Consider the following 22,135-nt stretch of genomic DNA (forward strand, 5'->3'; position numbering starts at 1 on the left):
ACTTCCAGCCACTTGGATATGTTTTTTTAGACATGATCATTTCTTGTGCTCTTGCTGAAGTTGAAAGTCTTGCTTGCCTTGCACCAGAGGTTAACCTGAATCTCGCTCTGTTTCTCTGGCCAGCTAGCAGTGCGTTTGATGCAGGACTCCTTCTTAGTGCTGGCCATATGAATACATGTGAGCATTGACCATGTTTCTATGGAGTATTCTATATAGAAATGAAGGGTTAAACACAGAGCAGCTTCATTTAAGTAGGAGGCTGCTCCTGGTTCTTGTGAAGCGAGTGAGAAGTTTTGGGATGAAAGGGCTGGGAAGCACAGTCCCAAAGTATTGTGGGTAGCATTGGCGGATTCTTCACACCCAGGTCTGGAGACCTAGATTGAGCTGCATCCACAATGCAGAATGTTTGGGGTTTGACCCCATCACAGCAGGACTGGGGTTCTGACCCACCCCTCTAGAAGCCTTCATGTGCCCAAGTCAGGAGGGTTTCCTGGTCTGAGTCAGACTGATTTCTGTGTGGATGGAAGGGGGTCTTGGGTTTAAACTTGAATAAGTACACAAATGCACATCATATATTAAAACAATTTCTGCTTGTATTGCCATTAAAAAAGCACACTTTTCTATCTGGATGACAAGGGTGGAATTAAAGCCAAAGAATACAATTTCCCAGCACTTTAGACATTTCTGAAGCAGTATATTCCTTCTGAAAGGCAGATTTACAGATTATTAGAAGTTGAAAACAATACAAAACTTTCCTTACATTGAAACAATGTCCAAACCTCCATATCTTGTCACAGTGTAATAAGAGTGGCCACATTCAACTAAGATAAGAGAGATCCCTTATTGTTTGTGCAATTAACAAAAGCCTGATAAAAAGAACCATTAATTTTAATTTGGCATCTCTTGTTATATTATGTAAAACACTGACTTCAAAACTGTCCATTTTGAATAATAAATTAGCTTTAAAAAAGCTTAAACTCAAGAAATCAAGTCAAGCTGACCTAGAAGCCTGCTGGGTTTTCAAATCTTGACTGTTGATCTGTCTTCCTCTCAATAATTGTTTATGAGGCTCTTATTCATCATGCTTGCATAAGAACATCATTAGAAAAATGGAATTCATTCATCACCACATCTCCTCTTTCAGTGCAGATGATCTATATGGTGCTCTGTCCTGGAATCAAGAACTGGATTAAGGCGGAGGAAAATGGAGAGAGAGGAGCAAACCTCCAATTACTATTAGACTAAAAGTGAAAAATAGATTTAATTTTTCAAGAGCACTAAGACTTCACTAGGTTTTACGTGTGTTTACAGGAAGCATAAATAATTATAAAACACATTCCATGTCCTCATCTCCATATGACGTTCTTCCTAAATCAGGGTCAGATTGTCGCCAGATGGTCATCTGGGACGTGATTCTGCAAAGTATCAAGCACTCTCATTGGATACAGCAAAGGATGTAAGTGCAAGCTTACCTTAAAGCATGATTGAAGTCAATGAGACTATTCAGTTGCTGAAAAATAAGCACATGCCTCATTGCTTTGCTGGATCAGGGCCAGAATTCTAAGAGTGTTTCAGGATCAAATCCTGAACAAGGTTGTTGCCTCATGGCTCAAGAGCTCCCAGAATACTTCACAAGTTATGTCAAGGAACTAAAAGTGAATATGACTTTGAATATACTACAGTTCTGTTGCTTATGAAATGGAAATGCCTGACTTTTCTATGACCTCTCTCTGCAACCTGGTTAAAGTTGTTTTTTGGGCTTGTGATTAACTCTGACTACTAGAATAACAAGTTATAAAACGGTAATGGAAACCACAAGAAAGGGATAGGTGAATAAGAACATTATAGAAGGAAGGAAAATGATGAAAAAGCAGGCGTGACATTTAATAATGATTGGAGAAAACTTGTTTTGAACTCATGTTAAAGTTGGTCAAAAGATATTTTGATTCTTTGTAACTGGAAATATGGAAGATAATAGAAAGATAACTGTCTACATTTGCTGTTAATTGACTGATGCTAAGCTATGTAGTTAAAACAGCAAATTTTAGTAGAAGATAAACAAAGAAAAAGGACAGCAGGATGAGTGACTGTTACCCCAGAATTGGTGAGCGAACCTTTACTGCTTGTGCTGTTTGATCTGAGATGTCTCGTCTTTGATTCATAAACCAGACTTGAGCTTGACCAGTTGATGTTTCAATCAAAATATAATCAAAACTAATCCAATTCTTTACCAAGTACATTGCTGGTACCTGTTCTGCCGCAAAGCACAATGCCAGCCCCTGCACTCACTGAAGTCATGGAGTTCTGTTCATGTAAATGAGAAGTGTATCAGGCCCAAGATTTTCAATACTTATACCAGACTTCTAATATTTCTCCCTATAGAGGGTCCAAAGCCCACTGCAGTAACGCTAAAGGCTCCCACTTGGACCCAGTCTTATTAAACTGCAGATTAAGGTGTCCCATTTTTAAATGTTTTCTGGAATATTTATTGTCAAAGGTTACAGATTTGTTATAACTGTTGTACAGAAAATGCTCTGAAGTTGAAAAAAAGAAATCCAAACATTTTGCCTGGTTCTTCACTTGTTACAGCAGTGTAATAATCAGGGTTATGATGCTGATTCACAAACCTGCCTCTCAATACATCAGAAATTTAAAGATACATGCAGCTGACCTCTGCCCAGTGTTGTACTCCAACCGTCTCTCAAACATCTCCTCGCGGGTGGACCGCCAGCAATGGGCCTATCTTCTTTCACTTGCACCGGTGTAAATCTGGAGTAACTCTATTGGCATCAGTGGAAGTACACTGTCATGAACTGATGCAAGGGAGAGGAAATTGTGGTCTGCCTATTTATTATGAAGGAGTATTACTATTATTATTAGTTGTTGTTTATTTACAGCAGCATCCACTATGTGCTAGGTGGTTTCCAAACACTGAAAAAGGACAGTCTTTGCTTTGAGGAGCACACACATCGACATGTAGGCTGAGGTTCAGAAAAGGGAAAGAACAAGTCAACTCAGTTCATTGTAAGCAGAATGGCAGAAGTGAGTCTTTAAGGAATGTCTACACTGCCTGTGGGAGCGTGCTTCCCAGCGCAGCTAGACAGACACACTAACTCTGCTTGAGCTAGCACGCCAACTACAGCAGTGTAGCCAGGGGTTGCACCAGCAGTGGTCTGGGCTAGCAGCCTGTCACCATGCCTTAGTGGGTCACAACTGAGAATACCAAATTCAGGACAAATTGCTGAGAAATAGGGCAGACACACCCTACATTTGATGGTTATTCTTCCATAAGCTATACCAAACCAGCAACAAAAGTAAGCTTCTGACTCACCACACTGGCCAACAAAACATCAGAACTGCAGCCTCCTTAGGTATTCCAGTCCTGGATTCAACACCTAGACACTAGACTTAATAATAAGTGGTTATTGAAAAGGAATTTCATCAACCAAAGGGTTCTCCTGATCCCAAATGACCAGTCACATACCCAGGTCAATATATAACTCAGACCTTAGCCAATAATCATGCTGTTGCCAATCCTTGAGTATCTAAAATCTAATGGTTTATTTATAAAAAAAACAAATAAAGGGGTGAGAGTTAAAATTGGTTAAACGAATCAAATACATACAATAATTGAAAAATTCTTGGTTCAGGCTTGAAGCAGTGATGGCATAAACTGCTGGCTTGTTAAGTCTCTGGTTGCTTCCAAATGATTGGAAGGTACTCAGTCCCTCGGTTAGAATGCTCCCATTAGTATAAATCCATAGTCCATAGTCCAGAGATCAGAGCAGGAAAGAGGCAAAATGGAGGTGTTTCCAGGGCCTTTTATAGCTTCTGCCATGTGGAGGAAAACTCATTGTTCCAAGCAAATCCCTCAGCACAGTTTGTGGAAAAGTACAGGCACAAGATGGAGTTCAGTACCATATGATCTAGTCACATGCTTCAATGAGTCATGGCAGCCATTACCCATAGTCTGGCTGAAACGTTCACATAAAAGTCCATCAGGTGGAGATGAGCTTTTTCCATGTCCCATTGTGTTTGTTGATGGACCATCACTTGAATACTCCATTCACAATGTGCTGGCTAGACTGGATGTAAACTGTCTTGTGGGTGTTACCACAGGAACAAACACAATTTGAGATACAGGTAGATAGTCAGTATTCCTAATTTCAGATACAAAAATGATATACTCATACAAACGGGATAATCATAGTCAGCAAATCATAACTTTTCCATTTACACTTGCATAACATATTTTGTACAAGATTTGTTGCAATTATATAACAGTGGTAGCAACACTGATCTACATAGTCATATTTTAATCCTATAATATCACACAACCCGAGTACATACCAGGGGAGGAGGGGAGGGAGCAGGGGAGGTGCTGGAATGGTTTGTACTCAGATGGCAAGCCGGAGCTCCCACCTGTGCTACCCCTGGCTACACTGCTATTTTTAGTGAACTAGCTCAAGCAGAGCTAGCACGTGTCTTTCTACCTGAGCATGCTCCAAGCTGCGTTGTAGACATACCTTAAGAAAGACTTCAATGTAGGCAGGGTAGGGACCTTGTAGATGAGCTCATAGAGGTCGTGCCATGGATAGGGGACTACACTGAAGAAGACACAGAGGTGACTGTGTGAGAAGCTGACCAATGGGTGGATGAGACTGGGAGCATTGGGAGAGCAAAGGGAATGGGGTGGCAATGCAGAGCTTGAAATGGGAGAATAGGAAAGGCGGGGCAGAGCTAAGTAGAGCTGTGAAGCTAGTGATGGTAAGGGAGGAAGCCCTAGTTAACAGAATACTGGACTCAGGAGACCCGCATTGAATTCCCAGCTCAGCTAAAAATATGATGCTATGTGACACTGGACAACTCACTTATTTTACCCCGTGTCTCAATTACCCTTCAGTGAAATGGGACTGATACGTCCCTACTTCATAGGGGAGGGGGGGTTGAGGATAACTCCATTAATGACTGTGAGGCACACAGGCTCAGATCCTCCAATGAGGAGCCTAAATACCTTTGAGGATCTGGTACTTAAACCTCTGAATAAACACCAACATTAGAATGTTCTACCCACTAACGGCTTCCCCAATGGCTCACTCCTGCACCTGGGCAAATACACAGCTCACCCAAACCACCCAAGGATCCAGTTCCTAAAGTCAATGACAAAAATGACTTCAGTGGGAGAAGGATTGGGTCTAAAGCTCACTCCTGCTTTTGGGCTGTCTCAGTTTGAAGGTCAAAACTCTGGTCACTCATGACTTGAAAGTGCTTGTGATCTTCCTCCTCCCCTTTAAACTTAGTGTTAAGTACTGCATTTTCATCACAAGTCCTCCAGCATGTCAGTGGGTCTACTCATATGCTTAAAGAAAAACACATGCTAAAAGTGTCTTTGGTCAATCAGGTCCTGATCCAAACCTTATAGAAGCTTATGTCAAGACTCCCATTTTATTCAACGGCCTTAGGATCATGCCCTATGAGTGTAAATTTTCGAGAGTTCAGGGCTAGATTTTCAACTACTCAACACCCATAACTGGGGGTAAATTTTGAAAGGAGCTCAGCTCCCAAAACACCCAATGTGCTGAGCTCTGTTGAAAATTTAGCCACTTATTTTGGTGACTAAATGGAAGCTGAGGTCTTCTGGATTATTTGGGGGAAGTTTTGTGGCATGTGATATACAGAAGGTCAGACTGGATGATCACAATGATTTCTACTGACCTTAGAATCTGTGAAAATCTGGCCTCAATAGTGGGTGAGGAGCACTGTTGAAAATTTGGGACTACTGGAGAAATCCTTTAAATTTTGCCACTGACTTCCATGGGGAGAGGATTTCACCCTATAGATCTGTCTGCTAGAAGCTAACCTAGCAATGAAATGCTTTGTTCATGGTCCAGTCATTAAGCATTACAGGCTGGGAGGATTATTCTAATTCAATATATTATGAAATGTCAATCTGATCGAGATTCAAAAAGCTATGGGGGGATGGGAAACAAAACAAAATAGCTTCTTCACTTTATATAATTGGAATGTAATTTTTTAATGGAAAAGAATTGAATTTATTACAGAACCACTGTTTCCTTTAATTACATTTTGACTGCATAGCTATTACTAGTGGAGAGGACACATTACAAAGCTTTTGTTTTGTACCGGAGTAAAATTTATAAAATTGGCAAGATCTCTTTTAATCAGTTAAAGTTGGGAATTAATGTCATATGGTACCAGGTTCTGCCTCCTGTTATTAAGGAAATTGGACAATTATTAATTTCTTCACTATTCAAATTCAATCTTCAGATACAGTGCCAACATTGTAATAAAAAATAAAAGAGAGAGAGAGAAATAAAAAGCTTTGAATTTCTAAGGAAAATGCTGCAAATGGAAAACAATGTATGGTCAAGACACCTTTTCTTTCCTTTGACAGATCATTCTACATGACATGAATGTTTTAATTATAAAACTTGGAGAGTAAAATAGAAAAAGAAGTTTTGTTGAAGTGAGTCACTAACTCTTATAGAAACCTTGCAATCTTGTGAGGAGATCTCAAGGTTAATTAGGCCTGAGCAAGCCAAAAAGCCAAAACCACATCTTGACTGGACATGCAGGAATAAGGAAATGCACAAAGGGAAACCCAAAGTCAAGATGACCTTGAGAAAATGTTGCCAGAATAATCTGCCAAGGTTGGTTCTTCATCATTCAGCAGCAGCTGTGAGATCAAACAGCCATTGACTTACCCTCACCACTTCAACATTAATAAGTGTTTCTTTTTGTGTAGTCAGCTGCTGTTGAGGGAGATAGTCAGTGCCTCTTTTGCTGAGGGTAGCATGTAAGGTGTTTTCAAGGAGGCACTGTTAAATTCCCCTAGTCAATAAACCATTGTTGATGTTCTTGGCAACTAGACATCAAATCTCCTGTATTTTGGAAGGGTTATTGCCCAGAAGCTATGATGTTTGCAGTTTGTCAGACTTCCTTGATCCCAGTTTATTTGAATTTATATCTGCATAGGGGACTGAAACTGCACTAGTGGCAATGGTCAATGTCTCTTCTCCTGGACAGGACAATTCTGTGTTAATTTTGTTATATCTCTCATCAGCTGTCTTTGAGATGGTTCACCATGTGATGTTTCTGAGAAGAATGAAGCCCTTAGCAGGAATGGACAGTACTGCTTTGAAGTGCCTTCCCTATATTTATAGTGGAGGACTGAGATGATCAATTGTACATCGACATCTAGGGGGCTCTTGTGCCAGGTAGCACAGAATTTTCCTTTGTCTCCCTTTCTGTTCAATGTGTAAATGGGGATGTTTGGGTCGTTAAGGAGACATGAGTTAGAGTATCTGCAATATGGAGATGATGCCCATTAATTATGTCCAATTTCACTGGTGGAGTGGAACAGATAGCCCAGCATCTGCTAGAGATTGAGTTTAAAATGAGGGCTAGCTGGCTGAGGCTCTATAAATATAAGGTTGAAATAATACTAGAAGATGGCAACCAGAAGAATTGACTGGTTATGTGACCCTCTCTAACTGATGAATATCAACCATCCTTTGTAAATAAGACTTGTCATTTAGGTATCTTATTGAACATTGGAGTGCTACCGGGTGTCCAGTTGACAGCTATGTTGAAGAGCATGTTTTTCCTGCTGGGCTTAGAAAGCAAAATCTGACCATGTGTTTCAGATGTGTTTCTTTCTACACTTACCCATGTCTTTGTCACCTGAAGATGAGGCCTCAACAATGCCGAATAGAAGGGAATAGATCATGTCCCTCGATCTGCTGGCAATGCTCCTACTTATACAGCCCAAAATGCCATTAGCCTTCTTGGCAACAAGGGCACACTGTTGACTCATATCCAGCTTCTTGTCCACTGTAACCCCTAGGTCCTTTTCTAGACACTCGGTCCCCTATCCGTACCCTCCAGCATATCTACCACTCCTCCCAGTTTACTGTCCTCTGCAAACTTGATGAGGGTGCAATCCACGCCATCCTCCAGATCATTAATGAAGATATTGAACAAAACCGGCAATCCAGGAGACAATCCAGGAGATGAAACTAGTCAAATGAAGCATCCTGTCTTTTAAATGGAGCTTTCCACTGGAACACGTAACCCCAGTGTGCTACAAGTTGTCAGAGTCTGTCAGTGACCTTCCAGGTGGTTGTTGTTTTTCACCCTTAAATCCCTAAGGTTTGGTTCACAGCTCTTGAGAAACCACCACTCTCCCATGCAGTACTGTCATGGGGGCAATCAGGTAAAGTACTTGAGCTCTAGTCACCTCAGTACAGAAGAGTTGAAGCTGCTGTTGTCTGTGAAAGCCCCTCAACTCCGAAACCAACCTCCATCCTAATCCGTTACAGCCTAGATTTGTTAATCTGTTTTCTTATGTACTGAGGGTGGGGACTGGATGTGGTCTGGATAAATTGTCTGCTAATTAGAATGTAACAGAGGTATGGTGGGAATGAATTATGACTGTATGGGTGGTCATCAGTGCTTTAGAGCATTTCAGGGTAATTTTTGATTATTGCATTAATTATTAGAAGGGGCACCCAGAGGATGGAATGGGAGCTCCTATTATATATATTTAAAACATGTAATTCATACATCACTGAACATGAGAGCTTTGCAAATTTGAGTTTTGATTTGTCTCCTTTACACTGGAATAAAATAGGAGAAATTCCATTGAAACCAATGGATCTAGAGTGGTGTAAAGCTGACATTGGAAGAGGATGAGGCCCTCTGTTCTCAGAACGCAGATGAGTCAGTTTTGGAGTTTAATTTATTTATGGTTTAGAACAGGCTAGAATATCAAAGCAGGAGAGAAATAATATAGCAAAGCACTCCTCTTCAAAAACATGGGGACAGCTTGTTGTCTGAGATACTTCCTTTCTGGTCTAGTGTTACTCCACTAAAGTCAATGATGTGTCAATGGATAAAACCATTGCAAGTGAGAAGAGACTCAAATGGTGACAGGATCTATCAGGCCTTCTCTGCCTCCCTACTGGAGTTTTCAGTGCCTTGACACACCCTTGCTTAAGGAAAACCCGCTCAAGCTGTATAAGACATAAATCCTCCACAGGTCTAGAAGCGACAGGAAGAGACACTGACCAATAAGGAGCCAGCAAAACAGTTGAGAAGACTCACTTGCTTTCTCTGGGAAAGTGCTGAGTGAGCTTGAGACAGGAGAAGAGCATCTATGTACTAGTCGTGGACTCCAAGGCCAGACCCCTTGCTTCAGCACTGTGATTACACATTCCCCGTTTGTGTATTAGTTTAAAGGCGCATATGCCAAACCTTGAGTTTGGTTATTGTTAGCCATTTAAGTCTGATGTTGAACTCAGGGCACAAGCTGTTTTGTTCCCTCCCAATTGCCGTGCAGCCCTTCCTCATCACAGGCTGCTCCAGGCAATTTGCTGCCCTAGGCAAAGCTTCAGTATGTTGTTCCCCTCCTGCCCTCTAGAACAGAGATTCTCAGCCAGGGTAGCACACTGAGCCTTCTAATTGTTTGGTGGTTATGGTGGAAGTGGGGAGACCAAGCACCAGGTTGCAGCTCCACTCACTCAGGTTTGGCCTGGCCATCCCTCTGTAATGACACAGAGGTGGCCAAGCCAAATTTGAGTGAGTGGCGTTGCTACCTGAACATGGGGTGGCAGTGCCACATATGTTTGGCCTGGCCGCCCCTGTTGCCCTAGGCAGAATCTGCCACCCTCGGCAGCTTCCTGGTATGCCCATAGCTAGAGTGGTCCCTGTTTCTCACGAAGGGCCTCACAGCATTTGGTCTGTGTTTGTGTAACCACCAAAGATGTGTTCCTATATCCTCGTCCTAGGTTTTGTAGGACTTGGGTCAAATAATGAAAAAAATATTGTGATGCTCTCAACAGAGGGGAGAGGTGATGTAGTTCAGGTGGTAGCATGGCAGGTATAGGGGAGACCTGAGATTCTTGCTTCTCAAGTCAGTGGGTAGCTTTCACAATTTGCTAGATAGTGGTTTGGTTGGGAAGAGTACTGGAAATCAAAGTGTGTAAGCAACACAGCTGTTCATGGCCAAACGAAGGGGGAAAGATGATTTTCCCTGATTGGCAAAAAGTTAAAAATCTAGCCCTTTTGTGCAGAATATTCTGCTATTGCAAATACATCTTTACAAAGTAAAATCTGCTACCTCTTATCTCCACCCTCATACACAACTTCCTTATTCTCTTCAGCTGTACATCTGGACCCCCTGGGAGTGTAGGCTCCTTGGACCTGAGCCCGAAGAAAACAAGCCCATAAACCAGGGATAGGCAACCTATGGCACATGTGCTGAAGGCAGCACACAAGCTGATTTTCAGTGGCACTCACACTGCCCGGGTCCTGGCCACTGGTCCGGGGGGCTCTGCATTTTAATTTAATTTTAAATGAAGCTTCTTAAAGATTTTAAAAACCTTATTTACTTTATATACAACAATAGTTTAGTTATATATTATAGACTTATAGAAAGAGACCTTCTAAAAACATTAAAATGTATTACTGGCACACAAAACCTTAAATTAGAGTGAATAAATGAAGACTCGGCACACCACTTCTGAAAGGTCGCCGACCCCTGCCATAAAGTCATCTGACATTGCAGGGAATGGTAAGTAAAGATTCATTCTTTTCCATCTTATTATTTAACATTTATTATTTGTTGTGCTTGACAATATCTCTCAGTCACCACACAATGGTTTCCTGATACTTAATATGGGAAATAAGTGCTTTAGTCTCTAAGGTGCCACAAGTACTCCTCATTGTTTTTGCTTTCAAAGGGTTGACCCAGCACTTGTCCTAAGAAGCTAACGATCTTAAGACCCAACTCTGTAAAGATCACATATGTAGGTGGACCCCTGTCCTTGTGTGAAGCCGCACTGCCTTCATAAGATGCCACTGTAGTTTCCTAGCATTCATTCTGTCTCATTTGCTAGCCAGGTAAGCAGTCTCTGAAATCACTGGGGATCTGCGTGGCTGCAGGGGACCATCGGCATGGAGCAATTTGCAGTATCACAGTCCTTAGGGTCAAATTGTATTATCGGTTACACAGATGCATCTCCCATTGGCTTCAATAGGATTTTCACCTGTTGGAACTGAGGGCCTAATTTGGCCCTAAATCTCTAACTCCTGTCTCTAGGAAGTGTGGCAAATAACAGAAAAGGGTAACAATGAAACTAAAATGACAGTATAAAGCCTAGAATCAGGAGAACTTTATGTAATGTGAAGCCCATGCATGATAGAAACAGCTCGCCTGACCTGCAAATTATTTAATGAGAGAATGAGGGATGAAAATATGTAGATATCATGAGGGAAAGAAATGCCTGTGATTTTAATTTTTAACAAAGCCTGGTGCCAAATACGCCTCACTCATTTTATGTAGGCACCTGTGTGTATTGTGCTTGCTCTTTAGCCTCTTTATTTGCTTGGTATTAGGCTGTTTGCATAAATGAACTACTTTCCCCCACTCCGTTTTGTTTGTTTTTCAAATAAATGTAATGCTCATGCTGGGTGCAGGCATGAAAGCCCTAGAGGATGAGGCCCTTGATTTATCAACAGAACACAGAGAGCCCTGGCAGGGCAAATTTCCTCAGCTGACCTGCAAGGAGAATATCTACAGGGAAGGGGGTAGTTCCATCTCCATGCACATTTGGTCCTTGGCATCTCTGGTCTCAATAGGGGTGCCAATTAGCTCCCAGCAGGGCGAACAGTTAGTGCTAAATGTGCTGGTGGATTTTTTGCAGTGTGGATACTTGGGGCCTAATTCTCCTCTGAAAACTCCTACTGCTGCTGTGCTGCCTACAGTTGTTGATTTGTATAGAAAACCTTTTGCCGGCCGTTGTTCCCCTTTCCTGATCTCTATCTGGCTGGCTGTCTCCCCTGAGCCCGCTCCTTTTGATTGTCTGTGAAGTGTCTAGCACATTCTGAAGGCTACTGCAAACAAACAAAAAATTAATCATAATCACCATAAATAATTCAGGATCACCTGGGCTAAGTTTATTATTAACAACACTTGGCCCTTACCTAGCATGGATTTTCTTCTCAGCTTTGCAGTGTCACCGTTTTAAATATCTCCTCCTGTTCAGCAACAACAGGAAATGTCTCCATCACCTCCCCATCTATCTGCTGCCTTTGATACCATTGATTTTATAACAATCAGCTCTCTGGCTCTCCTTGATCTGTTATCTCAGCTCCTGTATTGACTGTTCCAGGTCCCTTCTTAATCAAAGTTAAATCAGTAGGTCAGGCAATGTGGTGTAGCTGATAATGCTCTAGACTGGGACTTACGCGACCTGAGGCGAAATTCTCGCTCCAGTGAAGTCAGTGGACACAGGATTTTGCCCTTGATTCTCTTCCTTGTTCTGCCTCCGACCTGCTGTATGACCTTTGGGCAAGTCCTTTTGCCTCTCTGTACCTCTGTTTTCTTTCCCCTCTGTCTGTTTTATCTTCCTAGATTGTAAGCCTTTTGGGGCAGTGCCTGTCTCTTACTACACAGTACCACAAGCATCATTTAGTCTAATCCCCTGCCAAAATGCAGGATTTGCTGTGTGCTAAAGGCCGCCAGGATGCGCGGCGAGGTCCAGGTTCCCGGTTGCTTGGCCGCCCGGTGAGGAAGAGTCTGGGCTGCCTGGAGCGGCAGGGTTGGCGTTACCAACTGGCCCCGCATGGCAGAGGTCTAGGATTGGGGCTGCCGCCTGGCCCCACAGAGTCCGGGGTCCAGGGCTGCCACCAGGCCCCACCAGGTCAGAATCTGGGGTCGGCGTCAGGGCTTCTGGCTGGCCCTGTAGGGTCAGAGGCTGGGCGACCACCCGGCTGCCCTGACACCCGGCCCCACATGGTCAGATCCAGGGTTGGGGCTGCTGCCTGGCCTCCCACCAAGGGCTCTGCTCCTGTCCCCATTCTGTGGAGGGTTGTCTGGGTGGGAGGCACTGGGCATAGGGGTCTGTGGGAGGTTCGGGGCGCTGTGGTTCTCAACCTGTGTCCCAGGTAACACATTGCAGGCCGCATATGCATATGATAAATAGGTTGAGAACCACTGGTCTAAACCATCCAAGACAGATGGCTATCCAGCCTTTTGAAAACCTCCAGTGAAGAAGCTTCCACAACCTCCCAAGCTTGGGCAGTGGGTGCCACCGAACGTCGGGTTGTGGGGTTTGACGGGGGAAGTTTTTGCTTTATTATGCCCCATTCAGGTTCTGGGATGGCTGAGGAGGGGTATGTGCTATTCAGCTTCCGGCATTCATCAGTAATCTCCCTGGATGCCACTTTTCTCTGGGGCGGCTTTGGGTCTGGGGAGGGGAGGTATGGTGCAGCTGCAGCTGATCTGGGTTTCTTCTGGAAGGTGTGTGTGGGGGTACCTCTGGGCACCGGGGGCCTGGAGGGGGCTCTGGGCTTCGGCTGGCCTAGGGATCCTCTGGCCAAGGGGGAGGGGCATGCTTGGGGCTCCTCCATGTGGGAGGGGAACTCATGGCTCTGGCCACGGCAGGGTCTCAGGGCTCCGGCTTCGGGGGGTTGTGGGGCTCCGGCCACAGGGGTGGGGTGCTCAGGCCTCTGGCCAGCCCAGGGCTCCTCTGGGCAGGTGGGTGGGGCACTTGGTGCTCCTCCGGGCAGGGTGCAGGGGGTCTCGGGGCTCTAGGGGGAGGGGGGGCACAGAAGGAAGGGGCGGAGCCAGGCGCTAGCCTCATTGAAGGGGGGCTCGATCCACTGTCCATGCTCCTGAGGCAGTCTGTTCCATTGTCCTACTGTTCTTACGGTTAGGAAGTTTTTCCTCAGGTTTAATCTAAGGCCATCTTTACAGCGCTGCAACTTTCTCGCTCAGGGATGTGAAAAAACACCCCCCTGAGCGCAGCAAGTTACAGTGCTATAAAGCGCCAGTGTAAACAGTGCTGTAAGCTAATCCCCTTGGGGAGGTGGAGTACCTCCAGCGCTGGGAGAGCTCTCTCCCAGCACTGGCGCCGCAACCACACTCGCACTTCAAAGCGCTGCTGCGGGGGCGCTCCCGCGGCAGCGCTTTGGAGTTTCGAGTGTAGCCATGCCCTAAATCTACTATACTGTAGTTTTAACCCTTTGCCTCTTATCCAGCCCTCTGTGGCAAAAGATAACAACTTTTCTCCATCTTTTTATGGGAGACTTTCAAGTATCTGAAGACCACTATTATATCCCCCCTTAATCTCCTCTTTTCCAAGCTAAACATACCCAGTTCCTTCAGCCTTTGTTCATATAGCTGGCATTCCCTCCCTTTGATCCTCTTTGCTGATCGCCTCTGGATTCTTTCCAGTTTCTCAACATCCTTTCTATACAACGGTGACCAAAATTGGACGCAGTACTGCAGCTGAGGCCTAACCAATGCCGAGTAGAGTCATACTATCACCTCCCGTGACTTGCATGTTCTGCCTCTGTTAGTGCAACCCAAAATTGCATTTGCTTTTTTTGCAACAGCATTGCATTGCAGACTCATGTTGAGGTTGCAATCCACCACAACTCCTAGATACTTCTCAGCAGTGCTTCTGCCAATCCAGTTTCCCCCATTCTGTATTTGTGCATTTTTTTCTTCCCTAAGGGTAGAATCTTAAATTTCTCTTTGTTGAATTGAATTTTGTTGTCTATAGTCTATATAAATTCTCCAGTTTATCAAGATCTCTCTGAATTTTAGCTCTATCCTCCAAAGTTACCCTTTGTTTTCAGTCGTTTAACCAATTATATGTCTACTTAATGGTAGTTCTGTCGAGCTTCTCCAGATTACTTATCACAATATCATGTGGGACTGTGTCAAAAGCCTTGCTGAAGTCCAGGTATATATATTATGTCCACCACACTCCCTCTATCCACCAAATCAGTTACCCTGTCAAAGAAGGAAATGAAGTTGTTGTGGCATGATTTGTTCTTGGTAAATTCATGTTGGCTGCTAGTGATTACCCCTTCATCCTCCAGGTATTCACAAACTGAATGTTTCATACAATGCTCTGGTAGTTTCTCATGTATCAAGGTCAGGCTGAGTGGTTTATAGTTCCCCGGCTCCTCCTTTTTGCCCTTTTTAAAGATGGGCACTATGTTAGCCCTTTTCCAGTCTTCTGGGACCTCTTCTGTTATCCGTGAGTTTGTAAATATTATTGCCACTGACTCCAAGATTTGTTCAGCTAATTCCTTCAGTACCCTCAGGTCAATAGAATCCAGCCCTGCTGATTTGAATTCATTCAAATTGGTCAGAAGATCTCTGATGTGTTCTTTACTTATCCCAATCTGCATCCTTTGCCCTTTTATTGTCTATGGTAACTTCACTGGTTGTTCAGTCACATGATTTTTTTTTGAGTAACAACTAAAGTAAAGTAGGCATTGATCAGCTCTGCTTTCCTATCATCTTCCATTACCAGCTCACCTTCTCCATTGAGCAACGGACCCACACCCTTCTTTTTCTTTCTTTTTTGTCTGACATATTTGAAGAACCCCTTCTTGTTGTCTCTAACATTTCATGCAAGCTGTAACTCATTTTTTGCCTTGGTTTTCCTGATTTTGTCCCTACACGCTAGTTCTCTTCCCATGTATATTTCCTAGACATAGCACAATGGAGTCCCAATCTCAGTTGAAATCTCATTATCATCATCAACCATCTTCATCATCTTGATCCTGATCTCTTTAAAAGAATGAATCAGGATTTATTTATTTATTTTTAACAGAGACCAACATGTGTCCAAAAATCAAGTAGGGAGAGGTGGGCTCATGCCCTGTCCCGATTCACACAGTCTGCATTTTGCACCAGGGGCCCGAGTCAAAGCCTATTGAAATCAGTTAGTGTCTTTCCACTGATTTCAAATCAGGCCCCATGTAGACTATGTCACACCATGGCGGGGGGGGGGGGGGTATAGTAGTAGATATGATGAACCTCCAGGGGATATATCTTTTTATCATTGTCATCATCATCAAGACATATCCCAAAGGGACATGGCCTTTTTAAATAAAGTAGCTTATGTTATGCCGAGCTGTTTATCTGGCCCTCATTGCTGTTGTATGTGAGCACCTCACTATCCATTTTATTACCTAGGGAGGGTGTGCAATCCCCATTATTGGAGGCTTTTAAGAACAGGTAGAACAAACACTTGCCAGGGATGGTCTAGATATATATAATCCTGCCTCAGCTCAGGAGGGATGGACTAGATGTCCTGTTGAAGTCCCTTCTGGTTGTTCATTTCTAAGATTCTAGGATTAATTAATGGACTTCATCCTCACAATAGCCCTGGGAGGTAGAGAAGTATTACACCCATTTCACAGCTGGAAAACTGAGAACTTTGGCAGACTGAATGACATGTTCAAGGTCACACAAGAAGTCTGGGTCTGAGCCAGGAAATGATGCTAGGTTCGTAGGTCCTAAGCCAGTGTCTATGTGCTCAACCATTCTTCCTACAAGGGAGCAGGTGTCAGGAATGGGATATGAATCCACAATTCCAACATCCCCAGGGAAAACTGCAGCCTAACTGCCAAATGTCAGTCCACTTGGACATCCCTACCTGCCTTGTACAGTACCTCAGTTCCTTGTGATGAATGCTATGTATTTAATAGTAGGACCTATGCAAGTTACGTATATGTATGACTGTCCATATAAGCATGATAATAAAGTATTAAGGCACTTCTTTTAGCAACTCTAGGGAAAATCACCTAAATGATAACACAAGGGGGCAAATTCTGCTCTCATTTACCCCTTTGCAAAGAGAGAAGCAAACCCTGCTAGCATCAACTTCAGTGAAATGACTCACTTGAGTAAGGCAATCAGAGCGTGTCCCAGAGTGGGGGTAAAGAAGGTTGCATGGGTAATTCTGTGATCATTAGGTCCTATGTGTCAATGCCCTCACATTCTGGGCCTCATTCTCCTCATGTTAAATCCATGTCTTTCCAATCTCCTTGATTTCAAGGAGCATTGTCATTTTATCCCCAGGTTAACGACATTCCTCAGAAATTCCTCCCATGATTGTTAATGTTTGTAGCCTTTTATTTTATTTAAAGTGAATTTTATAATGTTGTATTACCCCACCATGGGTTCGGCTCTGGTGGCTAGAGATTCAAGTTTAATGGAGTGAAAGTCCCCTCTGCAACTTGCTTCAGAGTTAGTAAAGACCAAGGGTAGTGACCACACATACATTTGCAAGTACAAGGTTTAGTCCGTTTTACAAGTTGTATTAAAGTTACAATTAAAGTTATAATAGCCTAAGCATATAGAAATTCTAAAAAGACCTGTGGACAAGTCACAAATATAGTTATACTCACATCCTCTCTCCTAGATAGGGTTAGGGTCTGATGGGTCTCTCATGGATTGATCATCAGTTGAGGGATGGATCCTGTTGGACTTTCCTGTAGAGAGATCAATTTTCCTAATCTGGGCACCCTCTTTTAATAATGTGATTCTGACTATACCTCATTAGCATTTACGCACATAGTGCACCCTGCGGTTAGGGCATGTGTCAGAAAACTGTGACTACCGGGTATCTTGTAAGCAAAAAAATTACTCTTATGTTAATTTTTCACACTGTCACCCCCACTGGTACATCTTTTCCCATAATCTTGTGGCGCAGGGTCATTCTTTGGTCACTTACTTATGGCAAGCAGTTCTTAAATTTATGGCCTACTATGACTAAGCTAAAATCTTACAGGCCTCAGCCTGTAGGCTTTGCGTCACAGTCCTACTTACTTAGATACCTAATACATAATTATCCCTTTTAACTACTGATCAGTCTTATACTTCTATACTCTTATAATTTAACCCGATTTAACAAACAATAATGTATATATGACATAAAATGCTAGTTAATCATAACATCACACAATAAATTAACAATAAACTAAAATCATTGGTTACATATTGGAAATTGTTTACGTCAGAAACAAAGACTCCAGAACCTGTGATTGCAAAAGGAGTTATTTACACTAAAGAAAGGAATCCCACAGTATTTAAAGTTTCAAGAATAAGTTATTTTGTGTTCTTCGTGAGGAGTCTTTTTGTCCCAACATTTAAGCCTTGGTAGGCTGAGCTTGCACTGGTTTCACACTGGGCTTCAGTGGAATTACTCTTGTAGTATTGGGGACTGTCTTTAAAAGTTGAGCTTCTCAGACAGAGTGTCTGGGCAAAGATCTGTGAAGCTCTTGTTTTAGCCAGCTGGGACATGGGAGAGATTTGGTGGTGGCAGAAACACACTCTAGAGCATTGACAAAAGTACAGTGGAGCATAGTCCACAGCTAGATTTTGTACATGTCAGTCTGGCGATAGAAACCTGTCCACTCTCAGACAAAATGTAGTCTGTGATTGCCAGAGCTATAGCTCAGGATGAGACTAGCAAAAAGTTATTAGCAAAGGAAGAATATCCCCAGTTTCTATTATCAATTTAAGGGAGCGCTTGCAATTCTACCTGGGATTTTGCTTATAAGCACAAGGATGGTACTTCCTAAAGTGTAACAGAAAAATATGGTAAAAAGAGTACATGAAGGTCATTTAGGGATTGAAAAATCAAAGAGATGGGCCAGCGATGTTTTATACAGCCTCAAATGAACAGCTGTGGAAGTTGTTAAAGCTTGCTGCATATGTCCAAATACAGGCCAACTCAAGCAAAAGACCCCATGTTCGTTGTATTGTTAAAAACTGATGTCAGTGTCACTGAGGACTTGCAGGCATACAAAGAGAAAGATAAAACAAAACAAACAAACAAAAATCAGTATGATTTGGGGTCATGGGAGCTGCCACTTTATGAAGATTACCCCATGCACCTCTATGATGGGAACCAATGGTCACCAACAGCAGTCGAGCCACTCACAAGCGGTTGCCCTGTGGTTGTATGAGGTTTCCACCCCCAGATGGATATAGAGGAATAGGTGACACCTTCTCCAAATCCCAGAAAGGAGGGAGATAAGGGGCACTGTGTCTGCTGCTTTGGCAGAGAGAGTCTCAGACAAGCAGGTCGGACAGCAAGTTGAGACAACAGAGCCCCAGGACATGAAACAACCAGAACAAGTAGACTTGCCGCCTCCTGACAGCAGTAGTGCTGGTGATCCAGGGGACCCCAGCAGGTCCATGCAACAGTGCAAGGCACCTCAGAGACTAATTAAGCATCATTAGCAAGTTTCATTATTAGGTTGTTTATAAGTATTTCTAATTGCATGTTATAGTAATGTTGTTTTTTAAGTGTTATTATTACGCTGTGGTATTGGGGACTGTGCCTTTAAGGACTGGGCTTGCCAAACCCAGAGTCCGGGTGGGGCACTGTGAAGCTGATATTATGCACGGCCAGAATAAAGCTGAGCTCCTGGAAGTATCTTAACCACTGACTGATCACTGAACCCCACAAGTCCTGAGGTAACTGAGTGGAGAAACAGGCCCTCTGAAAAATGTTGTTGTTTTTTTACAGATGTGTGGCATACCGTATGTAAATGGATCATTGTTCCCTTTCTTCCTTTCTCTTCCTTCCCCTCTGCATAACCTGGAATTTTTTTTAAAGGTACCATTTAAAAGTCAATACATAAATAAATGAAAGGGAAAATTTAATCTGAGACACAAGCTTTATTTTGCATGCAAGTTTAAAGCACCTGCTTGCCATGGACAATTGGATAGCTCTGCTATTAAAATAAATAACTGTTCAGATGAACAATACATATTCTCAGATTTTTTTTTTAATCTAACACTTTGAATTAGGCCTGGTCTACACTAACCCCCAACTTCGAACTAAGGTACGCAACTTCAGCTACGTGAATAACGTAGCTGAAGTCGACATACCTTAGTTCGAACTTACCGCGGTTCAGACGCGGTCCACACGCGGCAGGCAGGCTCCCCGTCGACTCCGCGGTACTCCTCTCGCCGAGCTGGAGTACCGCAGTCGACGGCGAGCGCTTCCGGGATCGATTTATCGCGTCCAGACCAGACGCGATAAATCGAACCTGGAACTTCGATTCCCAGCCGCCGAACTAGCGGCTGGGTGTAGACAAGGCCTTAGAGTAGTTCTTTTTGGGGAGAAATATCACCATTGTCAGGGACATTATCTGAGGAGGTGGGATCAGTGTGAAATCCAGGTCTAACACAGAGCAAACAACATTGCTGGAGGAGAAAGAATAAACAACAACCAACAAGCGGGTGAAGCCAATGCTTTGTCATATCAGAAGTGGCTATCAGACAACAGTGCTGTTTGCTTCAGAATGCCTGGAGTGTCTGTCAGTTTAGAACAAGAACAAATACAACTCCATCCGATACTTGAATCTCTAGTGCTGAATCTTAAAGGACTTCACCTTGCTTCTGTTCCTCAGGCAAAAGCACAGAATGTCAAGGCATAGAAGAAGATGTACCTCCAGAAGGCTTTCTGGCCAGAGAAGAGCAAGAATCCTTGTGTGGCTGAAAAAATAGAATTGATCTTTGTGCTTCTCAGCCCTGAGAGTTTATCTTTCTGACTCAAGATGCGCCTGACTCAAGAAGTGCCTGGTGTGGTAGCTTTTTTCTTACAAGGTAAACATTAAGCCATTGCCACTAATTTGAATGGATGTGTTTGCTGTCTTAGTGTTCTTTTCACCATAGCCTTGGGACATTATTTTTTTTTTGAGGCTGAGATATCATGTACTGTCTCCAGGTCACTGGTGAGGATGATTGCTTTCCCTTATTCAAAACACCTTGAATGGTTTATTTCTTCTGATCCTCTTATTCAACATGAATTGAAAATTATTTGGGAACTCAAATATACCAGAAATGGGCCAGATTCTCCAGGATTATCCTGGTGTAAGTACAGTATTCAGTGGAATCAGACTGGAATTGGCGTTGTGCAATGGAGACTTAGTTCTCTGTATGCGTCTTTATTGATTGTGCCATATGTACTGGACTAATTTTTCAGATCTTGAAATTGCTATTCTGCTCTCCTTCCTGCAGTGGACATCACCAGGAATTCTGAGCATGTAGAGAAAGCCAAATGTTGAGGTGGAGATCGGTAGGAAAATGTCCACTCCTTGTTTCAGTTGTCGCTTATGTGTTTGAGCTGCATCCTCTTTCCTTCTGAAACCTCTAAACAGCAATTAGGCAATACCATTTGGCGGCTTTGAGCATCTCAGATTTGGACAGACTTTTCATAGAGAAATCATTTCTCTGCTTTTAGTACTCACACATAATGTACTTATTAAAAGCCAAATCAGGAGTAATGCCCAAGTTTTATCTCTAAGCTGTGTTCTTAAGCCTAACGGTTTGATTCAAAAATTCCTTTTTGATCCCATCCTACTAACTGTCTAGCAGAAATGACTTGGAGCCAAATTAGTTTAGCAATGAGAGGAGAGTCATGGCAGAATTCAAAGGTCATGGAGTAAGAGAGCTATTTCTATTACACTTTTTCAAAATCCACTGGCATAGTCCGGCTGTGTTCCATTCCTGGAAATAGTGACCATTCACAAACAATACATCTTGTCCAGTCCTCAACCCAGCTAGAATGTACGGTGCTGTCGTCAGCTAGTGCTAGCTGGCAAATGGCGGGTGACCATAGTGCCTGTTCACAGGAACAGCAACATGCCTTTCATCTTGCCATGTGAAATCCTGTCCTGGATTGTATGTTTCCTGTTGCAAAAGCATCTCTTCTCACCATGGCTGTACTTTCATTTTTATATATCAGGAATGCTGAATTATCATCCAATCACAAATATTGATTTGCCTGGGTACGATCATGTACTCTAACTTGTTCAGTGGATGATGACAAGGAGTCTTTAGTCAGATGACAAAATACCAAGCCAATTCAGACTAGGGATTGGTGATATGTGTCTCACAGTTTAGTCAGTGGGCATCTGGAGGATTTTTATTTCAAGCAACAGAAACACATTGGCAGAGGATGCCAGGTGGTTTGCCTGGTGGTGGCAATGGCACTAACTGTCTTGGTAGGAGTCGAGTGTTTGCTGACTCATGGTCATGATAGATGCCCAAGCCATCCTAGGATTGTGCAGGAAAGCTAAGGGTCACTTGTTTTTCAATTAACTAGATTCTGGGAGTTAACTCTGGTTGGTGGAGCAACTGTGCCTTCCCCTTGATGTTAGGAGTGTACACATTTCTTCAGGTGCTATTTCCCCATTAACCTAAATTCCGGGACAATTCCCTGTGCCTCCTTCTGGCTTAAGTAGTGCATCCAGGCCAATCCAGGGAGAAGGCGGGGCTGGACATCTG

This window comes from Emys orbicularis, chromosome 5 (genome assembly GCF_028017835.1).
Source record: "Emys orbicularis isolate rEmyOrb1 chromosome 5, rEmyOrb1.hap1, whole genome shotgun sequence".
Taxonomy (NCBI): Eukaryota; Metazoa; Chordata; order Testudines; family Emydidae; genus Emys; species Emys orbicularis.